Raw genomic sequence first — 24,997 nt, forward strand, 5'->3', positions numbered from 1 at the left:
TTAAGAAAAGTGTGTCACGATGACGAAAACTTGCTAAATTAAATTAATTGCCGCAGCAACGACATGTTTGTTTGATCGTGCCTTATTTACATCCATTTAAATCTATGCTACTAATGCCTGGAAATCATTGGGGACATTGGAAAGGTCAAAAGACATCAGAAAGTATTAAAACTGTCCCAAGACTGATGTCCAGTCCTCATGCTGATGGATTCTAATGAGCAGGCAAGCAACTGTAAAAATGTGGGAAATTAGAAAACACAGTATGGGAGTATGGGTATTCATGTTTTATTTAGGACAGGGGGGCTGAAGTCCAGTCCAGTGGTCCAGAGCTACCGTCCTGCCACTTTCAGATGTGTTCTTTCTGCAGCACCGGAATCAAATGGAGCGCTTGTTACCAGGCCTCTGCAGAGCTCAATGTCAGCCGGAGAGGGAATTCAGGTGTTTCATTTGGGTGTATTGGAGCATGGATGGATATAAAAGTTGCAGAGTGGCAGCTCTGGACCACTGGAGCTGGACACCCGTGATTTAGGATGTAAATAACAATGTCAGAGTGATATAATCAAAGGGAGGAAGGGAATTGTACTTTTTTTCTCGACTCGAACGATTTCATTTGTATGCCCGACGAGCTCCGTTCCTGTTTGTCTTTTTAGCTTAGGTTTGAAGCGATCGATAAACTAAGCTAAACTAAAGACATACCCTCAGCATTCTCAAACAGCTAATCTACTTGCCTCCTGATGAAGAAAGAAGCCTGTTCAGAGGGTTTGGCCTCCTCATTTCTCGACAGCGCCGTTCGTCCTTCCAGCTGCCTCTCTGCCAGTCAGCTCTCTGCCTCTTTCCACTCCCCCACTTTCTCCCGCCGTTGAGAAGATGCCAGGCCACAACTGTCCCGCATGCCATGACTACTGGATGTGTGAACAAAGCTGGGAGAGAGAGCGAGCGAGAGAGAGAGAGAGGTGAATACGGCGACTCTTAAGTGAGTCAGACCCAGTCGGGCGGGACGGCTGGAAATGTCTTCCCCTTTGATTCCCCGGGGACCAGAGACAGAAAACAAATGGAGACTGACTCTCCTATTTTCTCAAGGTCCCAGAAGTTGACCCGCAGCCACACGTGCCGGAGCGCTGACGTTCGCCGAGCCACCCGTAAGGCCTGTCAACCTTACACAACGGAGTAAGAACCCCTCCCAAAAGCCCACCACTCCACCACCGCCACCCCATCGTCCCTCATCTCCATTCCACCGCAGTACCCAGAGCTCAGTGGCACAGCCGGCAGCCAAGTTGGCCTGCTCACACAGCGATGTGTAATTGGTTGATAGAAGTCGCCATGCATAGGCCTGTGTGGCTTCGCGGGCGGGCCCTGGCTCATTGTGTGTTCGGCCTTCGGTCGTCATACCGCGGATATCAACCCCCGCTCCGAGGAAAACACTAAATCCCGAAGGATGAGATGATTATTAGCAGAGAAGTGAAACTATCCCGTGAATAATCACTGCAACTACAGCGCGTTTATCTTGCCGCTGAGGGGATATGTGTACACAACAAGAACATTATCTGTCTGCGGTGTGGCTTGCCAGCGAGCCTCGGCCCATTTGGCCGCGAGCAGACAGAAGAGTTTGGCAACTGGTTATCACATCACTGCATCTCGACAAATGGATGGCCGCTGATTGTGGCCGATGAACAAAGGATTCCCGTTTTAACACATTAGACCATTAAGTCGAAAATCCGTGTTGTGTCACTAATCCAGACACTAAGAGTGTGGACAGGAGGAGAGCGAGCAGCTACAGGTAGGATTTGGCTCCCTTTTGTGCGCATGCAAAGCAGCGCGTTGCATCTGTAAGTGAGCCGGAGCACAATTCATTACGCACTTGCGTTCACCGTGTCATCCCCGCAGCGCGATGCAACACACCTGCTGTTCCCCGTTGATTAAATAAGCAGGGTTGTATGGAGTGAGAAGCAGTGTGAGACGCATTGTCAATGCAAAGAAACCTGACATCCAAACACAAGATGGCATCTCATCTAAGCCATTTCTTGATTTGCATAAAGGAGCCTCTGCGCTTTGACTTGGCACTTGCCTGGTAATTGGGATAAACTTATTGTGGACGGTGAGGCATGCACAGGCAAGGAAACAAAAGAATAGAAATGTAAATGGTTCTTTCCTTGTCATACAATACTCATCTGCACACACCAGATTTTTTTCTAGTTTTTTTGTGGCACTAATGGCTGTTACTGATTATTCAGACAGAAGAGAGGAAGAAACGCAGCAAAGGTGCCGAGGCCGGGAATCGAACAGCCGCTTCGGCGTCTAAAGGCTTCTCTACGCTCTGTCTCAACACCATCCCATGATATTTTTCTACAATAAAATTCTGCTTATGATTTTGACATGATTTAGAGCTTTTAAAGAAAAGAAAAAAACAACTTTTAACAGAGCCTTGAACAAAGCCTTGATGGATTATTTCTTATTTTCGAGTTGCTTTGACTGTACTTCGTAGGCTTGACGAAGTACAAGAAATGGAAACAGGTGGCTACACTTCAAAGTTTGCTGGGTCCTTTATGATTCTTTGATTCTAAAATTCATTGAGTGAATTATCTGCTGGGTATCTGGAAGACCTCTGCTTTCATTTCAGTTTGTCTTTGTGGTTAGCTTTATTTTACATGGCTTTTGTTTGGTTTCTTTGTTTGCTTTTGTCCACACACACACACCCACACACACACACCTACGTTTGGTCTCCTTATGTCCTCTCAGTGTAGATAGGTTTCTCTGTAAGGCTTGTTAGAGGTAAAGGTCTCCTCTAAAGGTCTCTTGATGCTGTAGCTTTTGTCACATTGAATTTCCTGCCCCACCCCACATATTCCGCTTTGGGCTTCTCAGATATCTGAACATAGGCGCACCTTTTATGTTCAATTTATCCAATAACATCAGTTTTTCTTCACACACCACTACCTGCCTGTCAGCTTTTGTTTGGGTCCTTCACTTTTGCCACTGGGACACAAAGTCAATGTGCAAGTTTTTTTTTTATTTTTATTTTATTTTCAAGAAGCATCTTGATTCCCTCTACTGCATTATCTTTGAGCGTTTTCACATTTGTGTCTCATTGCAGCCACGAACCTCAACGTGTTACTCTGAGATTCAATGTGACATAAGGCCCACACAAAGTAGGGCACAGGAAGACCGCCCTCAATGAAAATCGAGTGTATTAAATTGAAGTCAGAAATCACCTGGTTTGTCCAGGTAATGGAGTCTACCGGTGTGTCGTTGAACTTTGTTACAAACACACCTGCTCTGCGACGGCCGCAGTAGTTTGAGAGAGAAAATTAGAGATGAAGACCCAGGAGCCAGCAAAACGGGGAACGCAGCTGACGAGAGTTTTAAAGCAGCGTTGCGTTGTAAAGTAATATACTGAGTTTTAACTACACAACCATCAGTCATTACGTTGCAAATTTGCTCTCCACTAAAGACTTGCTTGTTGACGTGAAACCTGTTAGCCGTTTGTGACAAGCTGCTGTTAACTGAGGTTAAAATCAACTCCGGTGTCAGTTGACACTACAGCCATAAATCAAGTGGCCAATCAGAATTTTATACATTGTCCCAACCTTTTCAGCAGGCATCTTCTCGATTATTGATTAGCTGGACAACGCTGCAGAGAAAAAAAAGATTTTGAATTTCTTTTTTTTTACACTACAAGACTCTTTGGAGTGAAAAACCATCACTACAATCGAAAAAGTTTCAAAACATGTTTTTACTTATTTTTTAGAGCATGTCCTTTGGAGAGGACATCGGGACTCTCTTGTGGCAAATATGAACACATTTCGAGGCCCAGGATGTCCTCTCTAAGGACCAACAGGATTTAACACAGTGGCATGTATGGTTTCAGAGTTATGAACAAAAAAACATATGTCCTCCACAGAGGACAAAAATGTATTGCTGGGTCTCAGGTTGTAAATGAGCAACCGTTCATTTACACAAAGGTAAAATTCAGAACTCTTATCTCTCATATTCTTTCTTAATCCTCGAGAAAGTCCAAACATCCATAAGAAATGGCATGTATATTTGAAAGAGGAATAATAGAGGAATAGCATTTTGCACCAATCTGATGTTTGAATAGCCTAAATAACAGATTAAAAACAATATTTGTTGTTGAGCTCAGCAGAAAAAAGGGGTTTTTGAATTGAAAATGCTGCGTATTTTTTGTCGATTTATGGTTTTTGATTAATACTTTAACATTTTTAGTAAAACACCAAAGAGGAAATGACCACAAAGTTGTACATAACAAGACATATCCCAAAAGAGTTGTGAGTGCTGGTAAAAGTTGTTTTAGGAATTATTTACTCAGACAGGATACAAGCTGATATGACTGGATAAATTGAATCACGGAAACCTTCATACTTCATGTCGCTATGATGGGTTCACTTTACTGAAAAGAGCAGCAGAGAATTGTTTTTCCTTTTTCTTTTCTTTTTCTTCAGAAAAGTGCAGCTTAGACCCAGTAGAGTCTTCTTTGGATAATTCTTGGTGGGCGGAGAACATTATGGAGACCAAGAACCGAGAAGATCTGGGTAGATGCAACATTCACGAGCTGCACTATGACTACAAGCAGACAAAAGCAGAATATTTCCTGCTAATTTAGCAGCAGCATTCAGTTAAGATCTGTGATCCACTTTCAAAGCAGTATTTTTATTCAGTTTTAATCATTCAAATGCTTAACCTGAGCATGAATAAAAAAATAAAACAAATCTACAACAATAAAATGACCTTAAAAACCCCCAAAAACTACATTTTCACTTTAATTTAACAGTGTAAAGGCATTCTAAAGCCTGAGCTATCGCTTATCTCCAGTGACTAACATGCACTCATCTGCTGCAAATTTTGAAAACCTGCAGTGTGATTTTTTGACAGCGCTTCACTCTTGGAAATCAGCAATAAAAAATTTTTACTGCCATATTAAAGAGCTCTCCCTCCATAGTGTAGATTGTGGAGGGAGCAGCAGCGTCCCATGATGGTCCTACATCATCCACCCACAGCAGCTCTGTGCCTGGGGCCAGGACTGGGCATTGCTCTCTCTAAACTTGCTAGGATGCATCTGTTTGGCCTGGACGAGTCCTCAGACTGCTGGAAAACCTTTACAGGACCCCAAACTGCCGTACACATATGAACATTGACTCTGTTCGTTCCAGCCACTTCTATTCAGGATTCAGTATCTTGTGGCCATAGAGAGGAGAGTCAGAACATGGACAGATTGAGAGCGTTGCCTTTTAGCTCGGCTCTTTGAGAGATCAGGGCAACTCCCACACCACTGCAGGCTGAGAAGCAATCTGTAGATCTGTCTCTCAATTCTTGCTGCTTTACTTTAAAGGTGTTTTCACATCTGATAGTCTGGTAGAATCACTTTGATTGGAGATTAAAAGTTTCAACATTTGTTCCATCTTCAGCTGGTGCGATTCGCTTTCACACAGCACTGTGACCAACTAGCCAAACCCTTTGAAGAACCTGTTCCCCTCCTCGCCTGTGGTGGCGCTGCACCAAGAACCACTGAAGGAAATGACACAAAAACCTCTCAAGAAGACAATAGCTGCGTTTCCCTTAAAAGCAAGCGTCCAGGACTTTGTCGATATTAAACAAGTTAAAACGTTTATTCACGTGATAAGTCGCTCAAGAACATGCCGCGCCGTGATCCTCCTAATACTTCCTGTTGTGTTCTTCATGGTTTTCGCTAGTGGCAACAACCGCGACAAAAGTGTTTCCACTGCACAGTCAATATAACCTTACACCATCAAACTGCCTTCAAGCTAACGGTGGCAGCAGGTAAACATAGTTTTGTTTCTCACTAAATTCATACCGTCCTGCTACGTTATTTTGATGTACCGTCCAACAAAGTGTTAAAACCATGGTGCACATGGTTCAGTTGGGTAAATACAATTAAAAGGAAAGATCTCAAAATGTCATAGCCATAAATTACATTACAGCAGCCAAAGATTAGGGCAGCTGAGTCCTCCCTCTGCTTTATATTTTCATTCCATATGTGAAAAGCAGATCCTTTCCGAAGAGACTGGAGAAGTCTGGGGAATCGCGCTCGAACAGCACCGACACGCCTCACTGAACCAGAAAAACACATGGATTTCTCACAATGGTGAGGACATCGGGAAAACAGTTAACCCATGAATCAAGATCATATAAAGATCCTTAAAGCCTGTTGCTATTTCTGGTAGCATTCTCATTACAAATCAACTCACCGATTCCTTTTTTATTTCTTCTAGATTTACCCAGGGTGAGAACATCTCAGACGGCAAGCCGAGTGGTTCTACCACAGCGGTGCCGGCGCAAAAGAAAAGAAATTTTAGTTAGATGAAAGCAATTTCTTTCCCTTTCCGTTTGCTTATTAACCCAGCGGGTCACGGATTTGAGAATTTTATTTTCTGAACCCCACATCTGCAATCTTTTTCTGGCAAATTTTAACTCCAATCAAACAACCGCAGAGCTAATTGTGAGCCATCTGAAAACGGCTTGTTACCAGGGGTTAAATTGGGATTTGTTTGGTATTGGTTGCATGTGTGTGTGTGTGTGTGTGTGTGTGTGTGGTGTGATTTGAGGCTTTCACTGTTTACTGTGATAATTAGTATAAATTATTTTTGAGACATGCCATCCAACTATCTGAGAACAAACCAGTTCAGGTCTTCACAGTAACAGAAGAGAATTTATTTTCTCTGTGAAATTTTCACCTGTGAAAATAAAATGAAATAAATCACTGTCATTATTAAACAGATGTGAAAAAAAGGTTATGTAAACCATCTATCCTTTATCCCCAAGTAGTCACGACGTTTATATTCATGCTCATGGTTTCCCCCAAAAAACTTGCTAAGCCCGGTGGTCGGGTCCACCATGTTTTTGTATTAAAAGATGTTAAATGTAAAACTATAAGTAGGTAATTATATGTTACGGGAAAACATCGCCAGTGAAATGATATTTAAACCCACAACTGATCTTACAAACAACAAACCAAAAAAATTTGCACTACAGTTTAATCCAAATTAAGTCAGCAGCTCCATAAGGCCCCCCAGGCCTTTAGGGGCCCCATAAATGCTAATATTTTAACACAGACATGAATGTTACATGAATGTAACATTTGTTTGTTCAGATGATCAATGCTGCTGAGTTTGAATAAATGGTTTCAGCATAAATAAATTAAAAGATTTTAAATTGTTTAACATGTATATGTAAGATTTTTTTATTTCCCTTTTTTTTTTTCTCCGAAGAGTTTTTGCGGCGCTAGTGGCTCGTATTATTAATTAATTTATTTTTTTACCCTCCAGGGGGTCTTTTTGTGGGCTCTAGTGTCCCTTATATGACGGTAGGCTGACAGGAAACGGGGAAGAAGAGGGGGGAAGACATGCGGCAAATGTCGTCGGGTCCAGGAGTCGAACCCGCGACGGCCGCGTCGAGGACTCAAGGCCTCCAAATACGGGTCGCGCTAACCGCTACGCCACCACGGCACGCCCCAATATGTAAGATTTTAAGGAGCTGGCAAGTTTACTTTGTAAAAGATCAAAGAACAATATTCGTAGTTGGGATTGTTTTGTTACCATAGCAACAATCTGATGCTGTGAGTTTAGTCTTTGAGTTCTGTTTGTTCACAAATACAAATTAGTAAACTGCAATTATAACTTATTGCTTTTAGGTTGGCCAATTAAACTCCTCCCCCTTTCCCAGATTTCACTAAATCTAACACAGAAGCTGTTAGAGATGCTGACGGTTTTAGTGATCGTACATGTAGGTGGGCAGTAACAAATGTGACCCTGTAGAGGGCAGCATGCTGCGTTGCAACACATGTTTGTGTCATGGATACACGGTGCCAGTAGCTGTGTTTCTATTACAAATGTGCGCAAAACTACATCAATGTTCTGCTAATGGCTAAAAAAATACAATTTAGCAATTGTAGCGTTTCCAATAAATAAGAAATTAAAATCACACGTGATTAAGTTTGTTAACGTGACAAGTCACTGAAAAACATGCCATGTCATCCTCCTCCAACTTCTTCCTGTCGTCTTTTTTTGTTGTTTGTGCCAGTGGCGACAACTAATTGTTGATCGTGTGTTGTGAAGGGACAAAAAAAAGTATATTCCCTGGCAGTTTTTTGAAATAAACCATTTTCGATACGGTCATGAAACCACGTTATCCTAGCGGCAAAAAGTTTTTAATAAAAGAAAAGTAACTTTTTTTTCCCCAAAATTCCTGTTTCCGTTAAGCAAATTTATTTTCAAAATGTCAGGTTGTGCAAATTACACAATCAGCGGAAACTCCATGGTTTGATTTCTTATACTTTTGAAATTATTTTCCAAATGATAAAATTGATACGGCTTTCTTTCAGCTTCTTTCTATAAAAGAAGCTGAAATATATTTCACATACATTGTTTGTATGGCTTCACGCAGACATTCTCAATTATATTTTTCTGCGTCTGAATCTGTCAAGGTTCCTGACAAGAGACCCTTTCTTCTGTCACCAGCCTGCAACAAAAGGGGATGATGTTGCAGGGTTAGAGCTGAGCTAATTTGAAACATCTAAAAACCTTTGTTCCCTGAGATGTAATTAGATCTTCAATAGCTTTGACTGATAAATTAAATCTCTTTACTGTTTTGTCCCTTACCAAACCTGATTAATCATTTTTTAATCAGATCGAGGCAGAGAGGTGCCTTGGCGTTTCATTTAACCGAAGCTGAAGGCTCAGACACTCGCGCCTTCGTCTGATTAGTCTTGCTCAACACCCGAGACCAGAGGGCACAAAAGAAGGAAAAAAGGCAGGGAATTTTACTATACTATTTTCTTTTCTAAAACCCTATGTCATCAAATGTTGCCGTGTGCTTGGAGCTCACTTCCACACACAGGATTAGGAGGAGCTCCTTAAAGGTTGCATGCTAACGTCAGTTTGCTCCCCGTGGCTACTGTACGGTAGGTGGGTACGATAACAGTCCAGTCAGGAAGAACTGTCTAATTATAGATGACACTCGTATTCCGAATCTCTTCATTCTGCCTTGGCCTGTGCAGAGAAAAGAGACACTCTTAGTAAAAGATGTATTAGCCCTACTATCAAGAAAAAGAAATGAAAGGGGAAGTGGTATGTGTTGTTCAGTCAGGCAGCAGCATTTTATAGCACAATCAAGTAGCTATGTTGTTATTAAAACGTTATCTTTTTAATAAAGTTTTTTTTAAGAAAAAAAAGCAACTTTTCAATAAGTTTTAATAACAACCCCAGTTGTTATTAAAATGCTCTATATATATACCAAATATGACTTCAAAGAAATTAGATTTTATTATTTAACATCTTGAAATTGGGCATTTGTGTCTTTAAAAGCTCTTTCTGAAACTCCTTCATAGTACTGTCCCTTTAAAGACTGTGCACCATTAGCTTTGCAGGCATTGTCCTATACACAGTTGTTACAGTGCTTTCTAAAGTAAAAACGGCAATGATATTGGTGATAAATACCTAACTGTGACTTAGTGTTGCGTTTTGGAAACCCTTCTCTTGCCCTAACCCATCCAGGCTTAGACTCCCAACAGACCCCTGCTGGTGGCAAAATGCTAGCAGCAGATCCATAAAGGTTTTCTTCACCACATGCTCAGATTGAAGCCAATTTGTAGAATATGGAAACCGAGTCAACGCCATCTGAACTATCTTTTTGTGTGTGTGGAAGAGTCAGTTATCTTGTTGGAAGAAGCCACAGCAATCAGAGAATAACGTTTCCATTTTCAACGATGCAAATGCTGAAAATAGAAAGTTATTCTTGCCAAAAGTAGGCCATTGTTTTAGGAAAGTGATCTAAACCTAAATCCGAGCTAAATATTTGCTTGGGACGCTCGGTTGTGTCAAAATAACATCTGCATGGTTGGCAGGATCAACGGTTCCCCATTGCATTAGCCCTTTGTTCAACTTTGTCCACAACAAAGTGTCTGCTCTGTGTATTCTAACATTGACGTGACAAATTTTAGAAATGTCATCTATCGGATTCCGTCTGTCACTGAAATGGATCTCGTGTGAAACTTACCCAAATGTTTAGGCCCAGCCGATTTTACTGATTCCAACGCATCGACTCTGAGATCTAAACTCTTCAGTCTTCCTCATATAGTCCACTCAGTAGCAGGTACCATAATGAAAAGTTAATGTTTGAAACTCCCAATACCAATGGTCACAGTCTTTCAAGTTGATAAATGTGAACCTACATTTATGGTCTCTTACCTTCTGGTTACAAATCAGTCAGCGGCACTTTGAGGTGAATGTCAGTGCTATACTTTTCATAATATGTTGGCTATAAAATAAATAAAAAGGTACTGTTTCAGTAAGGATCTCTTAAAAACTTTACGTTTTAATTGCCTGCTCCGCTGTATTAGTCCTGCGACTCGGGTTTTGTTTTAAACAAGTTGAGATTTTGCGAGGAACAAATTCCATCCATTCATTCAGGCGTTGATGAGCTCGGTTCAGAACGATAACATTAGACGCCGCTGTAGCTTTTGTTTGTTTTCTTTTTGTTATTGTTTTTCTTGGGCATATAGAGTCTTTGTTTCCCTTCCAAAAAGCAGGCAAACTGTAAACTCGCTGTGGATGGTTCAGTATACCAGGATGTCACACAGCCTACGCGCTGCCTCTTAGAGTAATAATCCAATCCTCCAGTTCTGTAATAAAAACACAAACTGTCATCCTTCGTAGGAAATTACACCCTTCTGTTGCTGCGCAGCAAACCCACCGGGGGTGTAAATCTCAGGTCAGGATGACAGTGTGTAATGCACCTTGACTAATTAACTGTGGCCTTTTTGAATGGCAGGAGCATGCGGATGTGATAACAGCTACTGTAAGAGGCTGGGTGGTGGGTGAGGTTTGTTTACTGAAGCTTAAGGACTGCTGAGCTTGTTGCCGGGTTTAGCTTTCCCACAATGTACACGGCGACGCTCTTTGATGGTGGGGTTTTTTTTTTTTTGTTTGTTGGTTTTTTTTGGGACACTAGCACAACCTTCGTTGTTGTATGGAAGATGATAAATGGATTCACGTGGATGAGAGGCAGCGAGGGTAACAGTTCAGTGAGTATGCCCATAGCGCGGCGTGCTCGGAGGTAGAGGCTGGACGGCAGGGTTTGCCAGGCATGGCTTGCCGTTGATCTTCATGAAATAATTACACCGCAAATGTTAGCCCCTCGGATAACAGAATGGATCGTTAAATAAATAAGAGATACGTCACGTACAGCTGCAAAGTAAGGGCGTTTTTACAGTCCGGTAGACTCGGTTCGACGTGGGACCAAAGGTGCAGCGTTTGTTACATTTTCAGCTGGTGTGGATCTCTCTCACACTGAACTGGGTCAAATGAAGCAAAACCTTTTCAAAAATTTGTTCCCTCCCCTCTTTGAGTGCTTCTGTGGTGGCGCTGCACCCATTGAAGGAAGGAAGCGACATGAAAGTCTCTGAAGAAGACATAAGCCCAACTTCCTTCTTTGCAATGTGTAAACAATAATGTAGTAGTGTCAGGTTTTAGCGCTAGTAGGCTTTTTTTTCCGCCTTTGTTAAAAGGCCATGAGCCATTTCTCCCTCCGGTGGTAGACTCTGGCGTTTGTTTGGGTTGTATTTACCCAGAATACCCTCCTCTACAGTCTGCTTCCGTCTTTTGGAGAGGTCTTCGTTCTGCTTGGAGAGGTCTCCAGGTCTTGAGTTTATTAACTCAAGAAGAAGCTATTTTGGTGTGTATTACCACCACCTACTGGTGATAAATGCACCATCCAACTCAGAATGTCAATATTGTTCAAATATGCTTAAAAATGATGTGAATTATCTCAGTTTCCACAGGAAGAATTATTTACGTTTATATACACTTCATTTCATTTTAATTTTATTTGTTCACTTAAAAAAGGAACATGCAAAAAAAAAAAATTAGTAAAAGATACTTTGCAATCTGTACCATTAGAAATGTGATTTATGGAGATGTCTTTAGTCTGGACATTGTTTTTTGGAGATTTCACTTTCTCTCGTTGCATGTTGCGTTGGATTGACTTCAACCAAACCGAGACATGGGTCAGAGATTGAGGTTCATTCACACCTCCACAAACAAACCGGACTTTCAAGGCAAACGGACTAGAGTTTGATTAAAGCGAACTAAACGGGGCTGGTGTGAACGCTGTGTTTTTGTTTTTGACCAACACCAGAGAAAGTCCCTAACCAAAATCTTTCCATACACACAACTAAACAACTACCTACAACTATATCTCCTGTGATGCATATTTAAGGCCTTCCTGAAACAGTAATAGGAGTTGTGTGTACTACGACCCACTTGCCGGTAAATCTGCAGGTTGTCATGGAGATTGTACAAATGTTGATAAACATTATTGACCTGTAATCTCCTCCCTTCCTGGTCAACAGCTGACCTTGTGTGACCTGTTACATCAGCAGGTTCAGATACATCTGAGTCACATTCATTACCAAGACATGATAGTTAGTGATGTTAGTTCCTCACAGAAAGCTTTTTGTGTACGATATGATATCTATGGAGCTTATTTAGGGCCATAAAACTTGTTTGAAAGATTTTAAACTTAAAAAAATAATAAGAATAATTTGAAACTGAAAATAAAATTTAAAAAAAAAATGTCCAACTACCTTTCACATTCAAGGCTTTTTTTCAGTCACCATTTTTTTCCCTTTTGAACAAACTTTATGGCCAAAATTTAACTCCATAGATACTCTTATCATTCCTTGTGCATAAAGGTGTACAGAATGTGAACCGCACGTTACTTTACCATCAACACGGAAATGAAGCTACTAAACTTTTTAAAAGATCACCAAGAATTTACAATAAAGCCTTAAATTCTCCTTCCTATTCTGTGTTTTCTACTCTTCACATGCCTTCCGCATTTCTCATAAAAAAACCTGCTCGGTTTGTCGTCCGACTCAACAATAGTACAACGTGTAACAGCTGTTGTGCGCAGCAGGTTAATTTCTGTCTCCGTCCTCTCTCTCAGACTCCACACAACAAACCGCTGTCCCTCATCACTCGGCTCTTGTTTCACTTCGCGGAGGAGGACGGGCAGGGGAAGTTTGAAACTAAACCCACCCAGTTTGTCCTTCTGCTCCTCTAAATCAGGATTAAAATTAAAACACGACTAAAGCGTCTGGCGATAAAGTGGAAGCCGCCGCTTCGTGGAAACACTCACGGGTCTCAGCCTCGCCCTTGTTGCCTTCCCTGTTACGGTGTAAGAGCTTTTTCATGAGCCTGAAGCGTCTGCCCTTCTGTATGTGTAGGATGGACTTTCTGGCAGAATGTAAACAGCGTCTCAATGAATCTCCACTCACATCCGGGAAAAAACTCATCTTTAAATCTCTAAAAAAAAAAATGCGCCGGAGGAAAGCAGAGGTTGTCTTCACGCCGACATATTGGACAGCGAACGTGAATTTACTGGAACGTGTAAAGATTTTGTTCGTCACGGTGCAACAAGAGGCCTTAAAAATGGTGGATCAGTAACTGTATCATTAACTTGATTTGAAAACTTAGTTACATTAAATAAAATATGTTATTTATATCGGTCTGCCAGAAGGAGAGAATTCTGAATAAATTACACACATTATAGTTACAATGAGAGGAATAAATGTTGCAAACACGTTCATTCTCAAAATCTGATTGAGAATGTCAATCGTAACTGAATGGCATGTCTCTACAACAGGTTTATTAATTAGTCTTCAAGTCACTAAAATAGTTCAAACATTAATAAAGCGAAGAATAAAGACATCAATATGTAATAGATAAGTGAGTGTTGAGAATTAACATTTGTTAAAACCCCATCAGAAGTTCTAATTTTTAAAGATGGCTGTTATCATCGCTACCTCTGAAATGGAAAGTTAAGGTTAACACATAATGTAGATTTCTAAACATTTGTCTCAAATCAAAGGAAGGGTAAGGACAGAAAATTGAAAGGACGAGTCCTGAAGTGAGTCGCCTTTGGTCACCATCTTTGAGTGCTTGTGTCTCATTTGCACAGCGTTTCTCAGTGAACTGTTTGCTGCATTCAGTCTTTTCGCTTAGATCTGCGTTCGTCTTTCTGAGTCGTATTTCAGCTCCCTTTGTTGACCAGACTCGTTGCATTTCTCTCGCCTGACTCCGTATTTTTCAGAGTTCGTTACTGCTGGATTTTCCCCCAGTGTTCATTTGTTTGTTAGTTCAGATTCTTCCGTGTTTCTTTGATAATTATTCCACCCTTCCTCTGTTCCCTCGCTTAGGTTCTCCCCCAGCTGCTCTGCATTCTGTCCATTTTGCCCACATGGCTTTTGTACCACAAATGCATCTCCAGAGTATTTAAACTCCTAATAACCTTCACCTGGTTGGAAGGATCCTTCCTGGTTCTGTGCTCAGAAAGTCTCTAGATAAATGACTTGACAACAATACTGCAAGGGGGGGAGGTAGGTTTCTGGTATTTGCAGCAGGTGAATAATAATAATATGTTTTCAAACAACAAAATTTTATCAACTCTAATCCAGGTTTGCTTTCACCTGGGATGGTTGTGATTCTTTGTTTCTTTTAGTCAGTGGATTTTAGTTTCAGTTCAGAACTTTAAACAAGAAGATATAGAGTAATTACATGAAACACAGTTAATGACATGGATCTAAATTAGCATTTCGTCATGAGAGCTCCATTATCACAAACTCTCTCATGATTCTCAAATGGACAGTCAGTTTAATTTAATGTCTCAATGAATGCTTTGCCAAAATGGTTATGCCAACAGTCTTGGTAATCATAGCGTCCAGTGTGTGTGCTTTGGTGTATGTATAAGTAAGTTCAAGGCCAGGTGTCTGTGTTTTTCCTTATGCTACACTTCACATTTTGGTTCCATATTGGAGCCAGGATGTTCCTAAAGTCGTCCACAGCAGTAGTTTCTCAGGCGTTCTCAAGGCCTTTACCACTTATTTTTTTCTTTACGCTTTTGCTACTTACCCTCATTTTAAGTCTGTCTGCCAGGTGAACATTTTCAGAGGAATGTTGTTTTACTGAGCTATTTAACATTAACGTATAAATCCAGGCCTTTCAGTCTAACCTAGAGGCGAAGACCAACATTGGGTCTTCGTCTTTCACCAATTTATCTGTTGTGTGATTTTAAATAGAAACTTTAACAGAAGCCTGTCATGAAAGCAGTTTAATCCAGTTTCTTTAGTTGGGAACATGACACATAACGTAGTCTGACGTGGAATATTTCAGAACTGAAACAAAGATTCTCAGAGATTTGCTACATGAATTCTTAGCATGTTACGATCAGCAGACGTTTCTCAGGTTCTGCTTTGGCTTTTGTGGGTATTTATCCTAAATGTTCAAAAAATGTTAGATGTGTTTGCTCAGATACAGCGTGCTGCTAGATTAACAAGGAAGAGCTAACAGTAGCTGAGTATCCACTACAAATGTGCGCAAAACTTTGTCGGTTTTCCCGCTGCTAATGTTGAAAAAAACATTTTTGCAATTGTGGAGTTTCCATTAAATAAGAAACTCAATTAAAATCACATGTGAATCGGGCGTGCCGTGGTGGCGTAGCAGTTAGCGCGACCCATATTTGGAGGCCTTGAGTCCTCGATGCGGCTGTCGCGGGTTCGACTCCCGGACCCGACGATATTTGCCGCATGTCTTCCCTTCCCCGTTTCCTGTCAGCCTACTGTCATTTAAGGGACTCTAGAGCCCACAAAAAGACCCCCTGGAGGGGTAAAAAAAAAAAAAATCACATGTGAATCAGTTTACTCACGTGATAAGTCATGAACGTGCCATGCCGTGATCTTCGTGGTCTTTGTGGTTTGAGCTGGTGACAACATCCAGTAGTTTATCATGTGACTCACAGGATGCAGTTTACCAATTTCGATATAGCCACAAAAAAAATTCACCTCTTCCTTTCGCCGAAACATGTGATCAAAACAAGAGTTGTTTTTTTTTTCTCTAAATTATCATGTTTCCATTGAGCAAATTTAGTTTTGAAATGTCAATCATCTAAACAATGGAAATGCAGCTACTGAGGAGGGAAAGATTTACATGTTAGGTGAGTGAAATAAAATGTACAGCGTTACCATTTTGGCTGAGTTGTATGTATCATGAACAAGATGATCTTAATGGTTGGATAACCGTAACTATCTTAGCTAAAACTGGAGCCTCGAATAAGCGGGGCGCCACATTGTCACCATTAAAACCATCACTGCGGAACGGTGGCGCTCAAACATCGTCTGGCTTGCTATTCTTAACATTTTTATCCTCAAAACATTCAAAGTCATGATGATCTGCTGCGGGGAGGTTTTTTTTTTGTGTGTGTGGGCGTGTGCGCGTCTGTGTGTGTGTGGATGGGAAAACAGTGAGAGCAGGTGAAAAACCACTGTGGACTATGTGGGCAGTGGTGCCAAGCTCAAATCACAGCAGCAAGGCGAAGTGCTGCTAGCAGACACAGAGGTGGACGAGTAAGCAACGTTTAACCCGCGTTTAGCTTAAGATAGAACACAAGACTACTTGTGTTTACTGGCGCAAAGTGAAGAGCGCAGCTAACCCCCATGCCTTCTTGTTTTCTCTCAAAGACTACGAGAGATTATTTCTCATTTGGAGGAAGACGACATAAAAAAAAAACACGTACAAGGTCAGGATGGGTTTCTGTAGTTAGTCTTAAGGAAAAGCTAATATGAGAAAATAAGTTTAGCGCAGCGCTTCGGTCCGCTGGCTTACTCTTCTTCATACAGACACCGGATTTCTTGGCTGAGTCTGATGAGGAAAACACACTGCAGGGTTGGAAACTCCCAGCATTTGGCAAACAAAGCCAATAAATCACACAGCTGCAGCAGGAAAATAATCTGTAGCAATGAGACTCTGTGGTCCAACTACAGAAATATGCTGATCCACACTAAAGCATCTCTGCTCAGGCACAAAAGCCTCTTACTTGGAGTAATCAGAGGCGGGAGCTTCTCTCTGTAGGAGAAGTGATGCACATCCTGGGAGCTGGAGGAAAAAGGCAACTTGGTTTAGCATTTAGTCTGTAGTTTGCGGAGGAGCAGAGCGGCATCTCTGAGACGGTGGCAGGGAGAGTTGGCTTCTTCTTTTTTTTTTTTCTCCTCTCTGAAACGGCGGATTGCTTCTACTTAGCTTTTGTTGTGGTTGAAATTCTAAGGTCTGTCCTTGCGCCAACACACCTGAGGACTGAATCCCCACAACAGGTTGTCATAATCTTTAGTGGGAGCTTTGCAGTTGCCTAAAAGTTTAAACCAGATGTGTTGAAACGTCTTGAAAACATGCAGTGAGAAACCCAGAGAGGATCTGACCAACCAAAGAAGACAAATTCTCTGGTTTGAAACACCAGGGTTTCCCCCAGTGTATTATAAAATTGGTGGGCCACCAGGCTTTACTTGTGCCCCCATCAGGATAAACATTGCTTATTTATTTATTTATGCTTGCATTTTTTAAGACTTTATAGTTGGTGTTCAGGTATTAATCTTCCAGTCTTTTAATAACACATAATTGTCGAGTGATATTTTCAAATTTCCTGTCAACTTCAAGCATTTTTTTAACTCAAAAACACGACGATGACTGACTGCCCAGCACCCAACCACCAGGCTTAGCCAGTTTCCTGGGGGAAACTTTGAACGCACTTATAGGACTTTGCTCTTAAACTGACATAATTGTAGCATATTTCAAATGAGCTGTCAGGGAATGTAGTACATGTAGTACATAGCATCACACAATTGCTGCAGATTTGCTGGACATCCATAACGCATCCCAAATAAAAGGCACTGCTTAAGGCTGGTGACCGTAGTTGGCATTGTAGTACAGTTACCTCATTGTCATGTTCAACAGAGACGTTTGAGGCGTTTCGGAGATACAGGATGTGACATCAGAACATTGGTGTACTTTGGTTACGACGGCATGGACATCATCTGAACAACTCAATACATTACTCGCATCAACCTAAAAGATTGATGCGAGTAAAAATCCCAGCAGTTCTGACACCGACCTGTCCGACACCACCAACCACGACGTCGTCAGAGACACTTCTGTCATGTTCCTTGTTTCTCTGTGTATTTATTTCGAGTTTCCTGTGTCTCTGAGTCTCCGTATTGTCCTGTCTCCCTTTGATTAGTTCCCAGGTGTGTCTCGTTCCCTGATTACCTCCTGTGTATTTAGTGTCACCTGTGTGTCTGTGTCCTTTTCGGGTCCTCGTCTCATTTTGGCTTCTGTTCTGCCGTGTGTCCGGTTAGTCCATTCTTGCTCTCTGTTGCTACCTGTGTTGAGCCTCAGCTTCCGCTCAGCAGTGCTGCCAGGGATTTGGACTGTTTTGGAGCATATTTCATCATTAAATCTACCGTATCAGTCTTTCCTGGGTCTCCTAGCGTTTTGCCTCGCCACCTACACCGCAATTCATGACAACTTCAATCGTCTCTCCTTATGTTTCTGGCGCGTATTGTGAACTCCAGGAAGTCATCTGTACCACATCTAGACGCTGAAATGCGTAAACTGGCTGATTCTTTATTCGTGTTCAGATGCAGTGGGACAAGTGTCCGTAAGAAAGTGTGTTTCTAATACCAAAAAACACAACCAGTAATGGTGTGAAGTTTATCAGTTTTGTAAAATTGAAGTTTTAAAACAACATTTGGAAAGCAACAAGCTGCTGATGAGCTAACTGTAATAACTAATGCTGTATTCTCAGTGTTTTTAGCCAAAACTTACTAAAGAGCTTGAACAGTATCATTTTATTTTCTTTTTTTGCTTAGAACTATGTCATGATCAAAATAATAACTACATTAAATGCATAATTATTACAACTATAATATGCTGTTTTAGCAGCAGTAGTAATGCTTGTGTTGTTTGTCCTAAATAAAAGCATTTGTTTTATTACATATTTGTTGAAAATGTTCTGTTTGTACTGTGAGAAGCCCATACTGACAATCCCTGTTTATTGGTCAATATGAATCCGATGCCAGGGCATGATCCCCCATTCATCATCCAAATAGTTAGGGTGTTTATATCCTCGCTGTCAACATTTCTTTTTCCTTTAAAGCGGTTTATAAGTTTCAGGCTCTTCTCGGATTGATGATGGCCAACGCTACGCGATCATCTGGTAATCTGTACAACTCATCAGAAGCAGCCGGAGGTTTAAAAAATGTACTCGGCTCCTCGGGTCTCAGTAATGAAAGTCTGTTAGTTTCTCTCCTCTCATCTAAAGACACCTTGCTTTTGAGACCGATGAACCAGTGATGATTTAAAACTCCGGCGTACAAAGCAAATGAAACGCTATTTACTCCTCCGGGAGCGGCTTCCTGCCAGCTTTGAGTTGATGGTGAGCATGCGTGGATAATTGCTTGCCTAAATGATTTAGAAACCTCCAAGCTAACTGTTTTTTTTCCCTTCTTCTTCTTTTCCTGATAATTTGAGGGAAATCCTTGAACTAATGGAAATGTGCATTGCGACTGTCCTGCTAATACGAAGCTTGTATACTCTTTTATGGAGGCTCAGGCTGTGGAAAGTGCGACACCTAATGGTGCCACCTGTTGCATTCCTCCCCACCATTATGCATCGGCGACCCGACGATGTACCTAAAAACAACTGTTACCCAAAACCAGAATCATTTCTTCTGTAAAGTACAGGGCAGCCTGTAAGGGTTGGAATGCTGCCCTGCAGATTTCCATGCTGACCTCCGGAGTGACGGCTGTGTCAATCTCCTGTGTGGATTCCTGGTCAGAAAGAGGCTGAACATCAGAAGCTGCATCTTCAGAAATGCCAACCTCACCATTCTCAGCATCTGACTGAACCTCAGACTCTGGCAATCCACCATTTCATCTCCCACCCTGACTTTTGTCTGTACATCCTCCACACCATTTTCTTGACAGCCGTCCACACCACTATTTTCAGGGATACGTCTAAGCTCAGCCCTGTGGACCTGACGAAGGGGTCCTTCCTGACCCACAGGCACTATGGAGTAGACTACCCCTCGACCAGGAGGTGGATGAACTACTCTATAAGGAGTTGAGTAATAAAAGTCCTGGATTTTACTGCGACCCCTCACTGAATGATTTCTTGTGTACACCAAGTCTCCCTCCTGAAAACCTGGGGCAACATCCACATCCTGATGTCTCTGAGCTGTTCTACTCTCTACTTTCTGGTTTACCATTTCATAAGAAGAATTGAGTGATTTTTGATGCACTTTGACCCACTCTTCCAAAGGGCAGGTCAAGACCACCTTCATCTTCACTCAGCCCCACAAAAAAATCCACAGGCAACTGTGGTTTCCTACCAAACATCAACAAGTAGGGAGTCATGCCAGTAGTTTGATGGACAGTTGTGTTATATGCAAAGGTGATTTGGGAAATATGGCGGGGCCACTTGTGTTTCTGTTCAGGTGGGAGAGTTCGAAGCAAATCATGTTCTTATCTTTCGCAGGGACAGTCTGTGTAAACTTTGAGAAAACATCAGTCATTACAAGGACATTTTCTCTCCCATCTGTAGCAGGTTCTAAAACTGTGAAGTCTATTGCCAGAATGTTAATAATCAACTTGATTCCGGTTGTTTGCGCTTTGGCTTGACGGATATATAACATGTTGTTGGTACAATTGGTGACCATGATGTGTTTTACGATGTTTTTATGTTTTCATGATGTAAAGCATCATGAAGCAAAGCTGTGTTGCTTCTGAAATGTGCTACACAATTCAACTTGATTGTGTGACCGATCGATTCTGTGAAAGTCAAATTTCTGCAATTGTTGGATCTGTTGACAGACGCCATTTTGGGTTGAAAATCCCTGAGATGTTCTCAGTATGAGACCCTGTTTTAAACTCCACCTGCTCCTTGGTCTCCATGACGCCGCTTGCTCACTAATCTTCTCTGACGCCTTCACACAACATCCTGATTAATCTCGCTGAAGTGAAATTACGAACAGGTAAACTATCTAAAACTCAAATTATCTCTATACTTTCTCAATGCACTCTACTTACTGCTCATAACTTCTGAACAGTTTCCCCCCCACTTTAAAAACAAGAAATCTTTCCATCATCACCCTGCGGGAAAACTCATCTGATGTTACTTCAGTCATTAAATCTAATCGGTTCCTTTACGCCACACTGCAAAATGAGACTCAATCATTTCGAAATTCATTTTGTGAACAGAAAGAATTTCCAGAGTAAGTCATCACCGCTAAATTAGCTTGTTTTCGTCTGTAGCAGTGATCCAGAAGAGGACTTTATGGATTGTTTTGAGTGGTAAAATGACTTTCTTTAAATGTTTATTGGTTGGTTTTATTACATTTGTTTAATCTGCGAGTGCACACGTTTAGTTTACGTATGTGTTTCTATGAGCTCACGGTTTATTTTTGTTTGTCACAAAAGTATTGACTCTTGTTTCTCTGACAGGTCCTGGAGATGATGGAGAAAAGATGGCGGCCAGGGCGTGGCGCAATTTACGTACGCTTCCATCGACCACTTAACATTTAAGTTGACATTTCGAAAATGGATTTGCTCAATGGAAACGCGCCAGTTTCTTGTTTTTTGTTCAAAAGTTTCGGCGTTGGGATCAGGTGGGTTTTTTTGGTCAATAAAACTGGCGTAAACCATGTAGAAGACGACGACAGGAAGTGGCTTGGTGTCACTCAGTGACTCATCGAAGGGACAAACTCAGTCATGTGTGATTTAAATTGCGTTTCCTACTTAATGGAAACATCACAGATTGTGGGGTTGTTGTTTTTTTCAACATTAGTGGAATATTAACAAAGTTTTGCGCACATTTGTAATGGAAACGCAGCTGCTGCCGATCGGACGGCACCACCAGTTCCTGCTGGAAACAGGGAGCATGATTTTCTTTATTTATTTAAACAAGCTTTGTATTGAAGTAGATATCTGTATTTAAAGATTATTCCCATTTTTGATGTTTAGTTGATTAATGAACTTAGCTGTACTGTGTCGTTTGCTGTATTTAGTGACTGTATTCTGTTTTGTTACCCCCATAGTGTCTAAATGCTCTAATCAGCCAGTATCTTGCGTGTCATTTAGGTCAGTTGTGTTTGTTTGCTCACATTTTTGCCTGTGTTGTTGCTTTGACCTCTTTTGTGAGCTCAGAATGATCTTTTCCCTTTATTTTCTGATGTGCCCAGTGACTCCTCTTGATTTTCAACTCAGCCCATCACGTTCAGCAAAACCAAAACTGCTCACAGCTACCAAGAGGGCGCTCGCATCGCCTCCTCTTGTTGGAACCAGTCCAACCAGCTAAAAGCCAAAGTTTTCTTCAAACTGTTGCGTTTGTCGTCCGCTAACATGAATGGATCATAAGCGAAAAAAGGAAAAAAACACAATTTACTAAAGAAGTGCAATGTTCTGCCAGACTTATCAAAAGATTTGCCCGCTGTGGCTCTCTCTGGTGTACAAAAGATCTTAGGACTCAATGGCTTTTAAGTTGCTGGAGACGAGTCGGAGCGCTCTCCCTCCAGTTAATTAGTCTTCGACGGCTCTATGCGCCGCACACACGGCGCTTCCCGTCTTCAGCTTCACCGTTTTGAAGGGCGCACATTTACACACGGCGCTCCGTTCCCGTTCTGGACGTCGGCCGCGTTTGGAAATGGGAGTTTCGTGCTTGACGTCCGACGCGGTTGATGATTGATTGAGTTGCGCCGTTTAAGATGGAGGTTGGATGGTTGGGTTGCGGAGCGTCTGTTGTTAGAGCTGACCTTCCCAGAGAGGGGTTCGTTGAATCTGAGATGTTTAAAGGAGAGAGGCGAGAAGATGCAGTAGTTGCTTTGAACAGTTACATAAAATAAAGAATCATGTTGTCATGTGGTTGATAAGGTATTTTTCAAGCTTCAGATGGGATCAAGAGATCATGAGGAACAAGGGACAGTTTTCATTCAACCGTGAACGGCGCTTAGGCAATCTTTTTCATAAAAAAATCTTTTTATTTTTTTATGAAGGAGCTTGACATGCGTTTAGCATTTAGAAAACAAAATGTCTCTCTGGACACCTTTAAATATACTAGGTAAAGCTGTTCCTATAGACCAGAATGCTGAGCAGTGAAAACCATGACAACCATGAGGATACGTTTTCTTTTACAAAAAGATGAGGGAACGCAGAAGACCGCATCAAATTAAAAGCTAAAATACACAGTATGAGATCTACTTTTGAATCATCCTCAATGTTTCTTTGATAATATTGTTGAATTGTTTTTATAAAAAGTTTGGGTTTTGTTTTTTTTTTGCTAGCTGTTGCATTATTTTTGACTTTCTTGCAAGACTGCAAAGCCATCTTGAACCAGATTAAAATGGATTTATTTGACCACTTGAGTCCAGAGTAAACATTTGGTTGACAAATTGTATTGCCTATTTAATTTTTGAGCCTTTTTTTAATCATTTTAAAAAGAAATTCTAGTATAAATAGTTCATTACAAACACCCAGCCACTGGAAGGCAAGGCAAATGCTCCAGAGTGCACAAGGCAAGCAGACAATTTAAACCGGACTGTTTTACATATAGATGACTCAAATAACTGTACCTCATCAGTGTATTTTTTATTACTATTATTATCACTGAATGCTGCAGTTTTAATAGAGTAGCTATTGTCAAAATAAATGCGAGCTATTTATGCAAAAGCACCTATAATTTGTCATAAAAGTACCTTCACAATTACCTTTTGTTGATTTTTTTTTTCTTCCTGTTTGCCCTTCAGCTCGGTTTCATTAAGCTGTTCGGTGAAAGAGACGGAGAACAACTGAGCAGGTTTAGCAGCGCTTTGTTAACACTGATGCAGGCCAAACGTGATGCTTGTGCCAGAAGAGATTCGATGATCGTCAAGTCACCCTTGTTAGAGAGATAAGGGGACGTTTGGTTTTTATATACACAACAGAATAAAGAGCTTCCAGTGTACGGCGCTCGTAGCTTCTTTACATATTGCAATACATTGAAACAAAACGACAGACAGCAGCAATTTCATTTTGGGGGAGTATTTCAGGGGTCAGCATGCACGCTCTTGTGGCCATAAAAACTTTATTCAACAAGGTCAGAATGCACACAGGTTGAAAATGTTGTAATAAAAACCTTGGTACAAACTTTGAGAAGAAGACCAGTCATGTATAAAAGAGGGATTTACAATATCTGGTCAACAACTGGTGTAACAATTTGCACATGTTTATTTTTGGTATTGTCTTATCCAATCTCTGGATAATCTCTGAGTAATGTCAACTTCCAGGATGGTTTAGGTGTTTTTTAAGTGCTTGAAATGATCGTTTTCTTATTTATGTCATGAACTGTTGTGGTGGAAGCGGTGAGGAAGACGCAGATGACCCAGGTGAGATGATTGATGGTTGTTTAATGATAAGAATAGACTTAAATAATTCCAAAAGTCCACAAAACCTGGCAGCACAGTAGAGCGGAAGGCTAGGGCTCAGCACTGGTAGCAACAGGCTACACACACGGACAGGAACACATTGACAAGGACCTGACAGAGACGCTGACACACAGGTGACATTAAATACACGGGAGGGTAATCACAGAAACGAGACACACCTGGGAAACAATCAAGGGGAAGACTCAGGGACACAGAAAACTCTAAATAAATACACAGAAAAACACAGATCCTGACCATTTATTTCAGCCTTAGTTTCTGTCTTCTGATCAGTCTTCCTTCTTATTTTATGGTGGCTGGCGAACAGCTTTTAGGTGCGTTACCGACACCTTCCAGATTGGAGCATAGATCAGATTTTTACCTATTATGCTCTTCCCAAAACTCCCGTTCTTCTTAAAAAACTAAACATACTGCTAAAAACTACACCCCAGATGATCTTTGAAACAATTCCCTTATATCTTAACTTACCATCTATTTTCCTATCTAAATTGCTAATACTTGCTAATCTCTTTTATGTTCAAACTTACTACGTTCTAAAAATATATGTTGTATTGTTTATTAATTAATTTAAGAGTACTATTGAATCCTGTATGTCCAAATCTTATTCTGGATATAATATCTTGTTTTTAAATTCTATTACATTTTCTAAATTCCCCAACTATTTTTGGGG

The 24,997-nt window shown here is 41.1% G+C and overlaps 1 long non-coding RNA gene across 1 annotated transcript in view; it reads left to right on the forward strand.

Moving 5' to 3' along the window:
• Positions 1–21,903, forward strand: part of LOC114142499 (uncharacterized) — a 62,411-nt gene extending 40,508 nt beyond the window's left edge. The window contains exon 2 of the long non-coding RNA XR_003595036.1: positions 21,356–21,903. This is a non-coding gene — a long non-coding RNA (uncharacterized LOC114142499). The remainder of the gene's footprint in view (positions 1–21,355) is intronic.
• The last annotated feature ends 3,094 nt before the right edge of the window (positions 21,904–24,997 follow it).

The sequence above is a fragment of the Xiphophorus couchianus genome, chromosome 4 (genome assembly GCF_001444195.1).
Source record: "Xiphophorus couchianus chromosome 4, X_couchianus-1.0, whole genome shotgun sequence".
Lineage (NCBI taxonomy): Eukaryota > Metazoa > Chordata > Actinopteri > Cyprinodontiformes > Poeciliidae > Xiphophorus > Xiphophorus couchianus.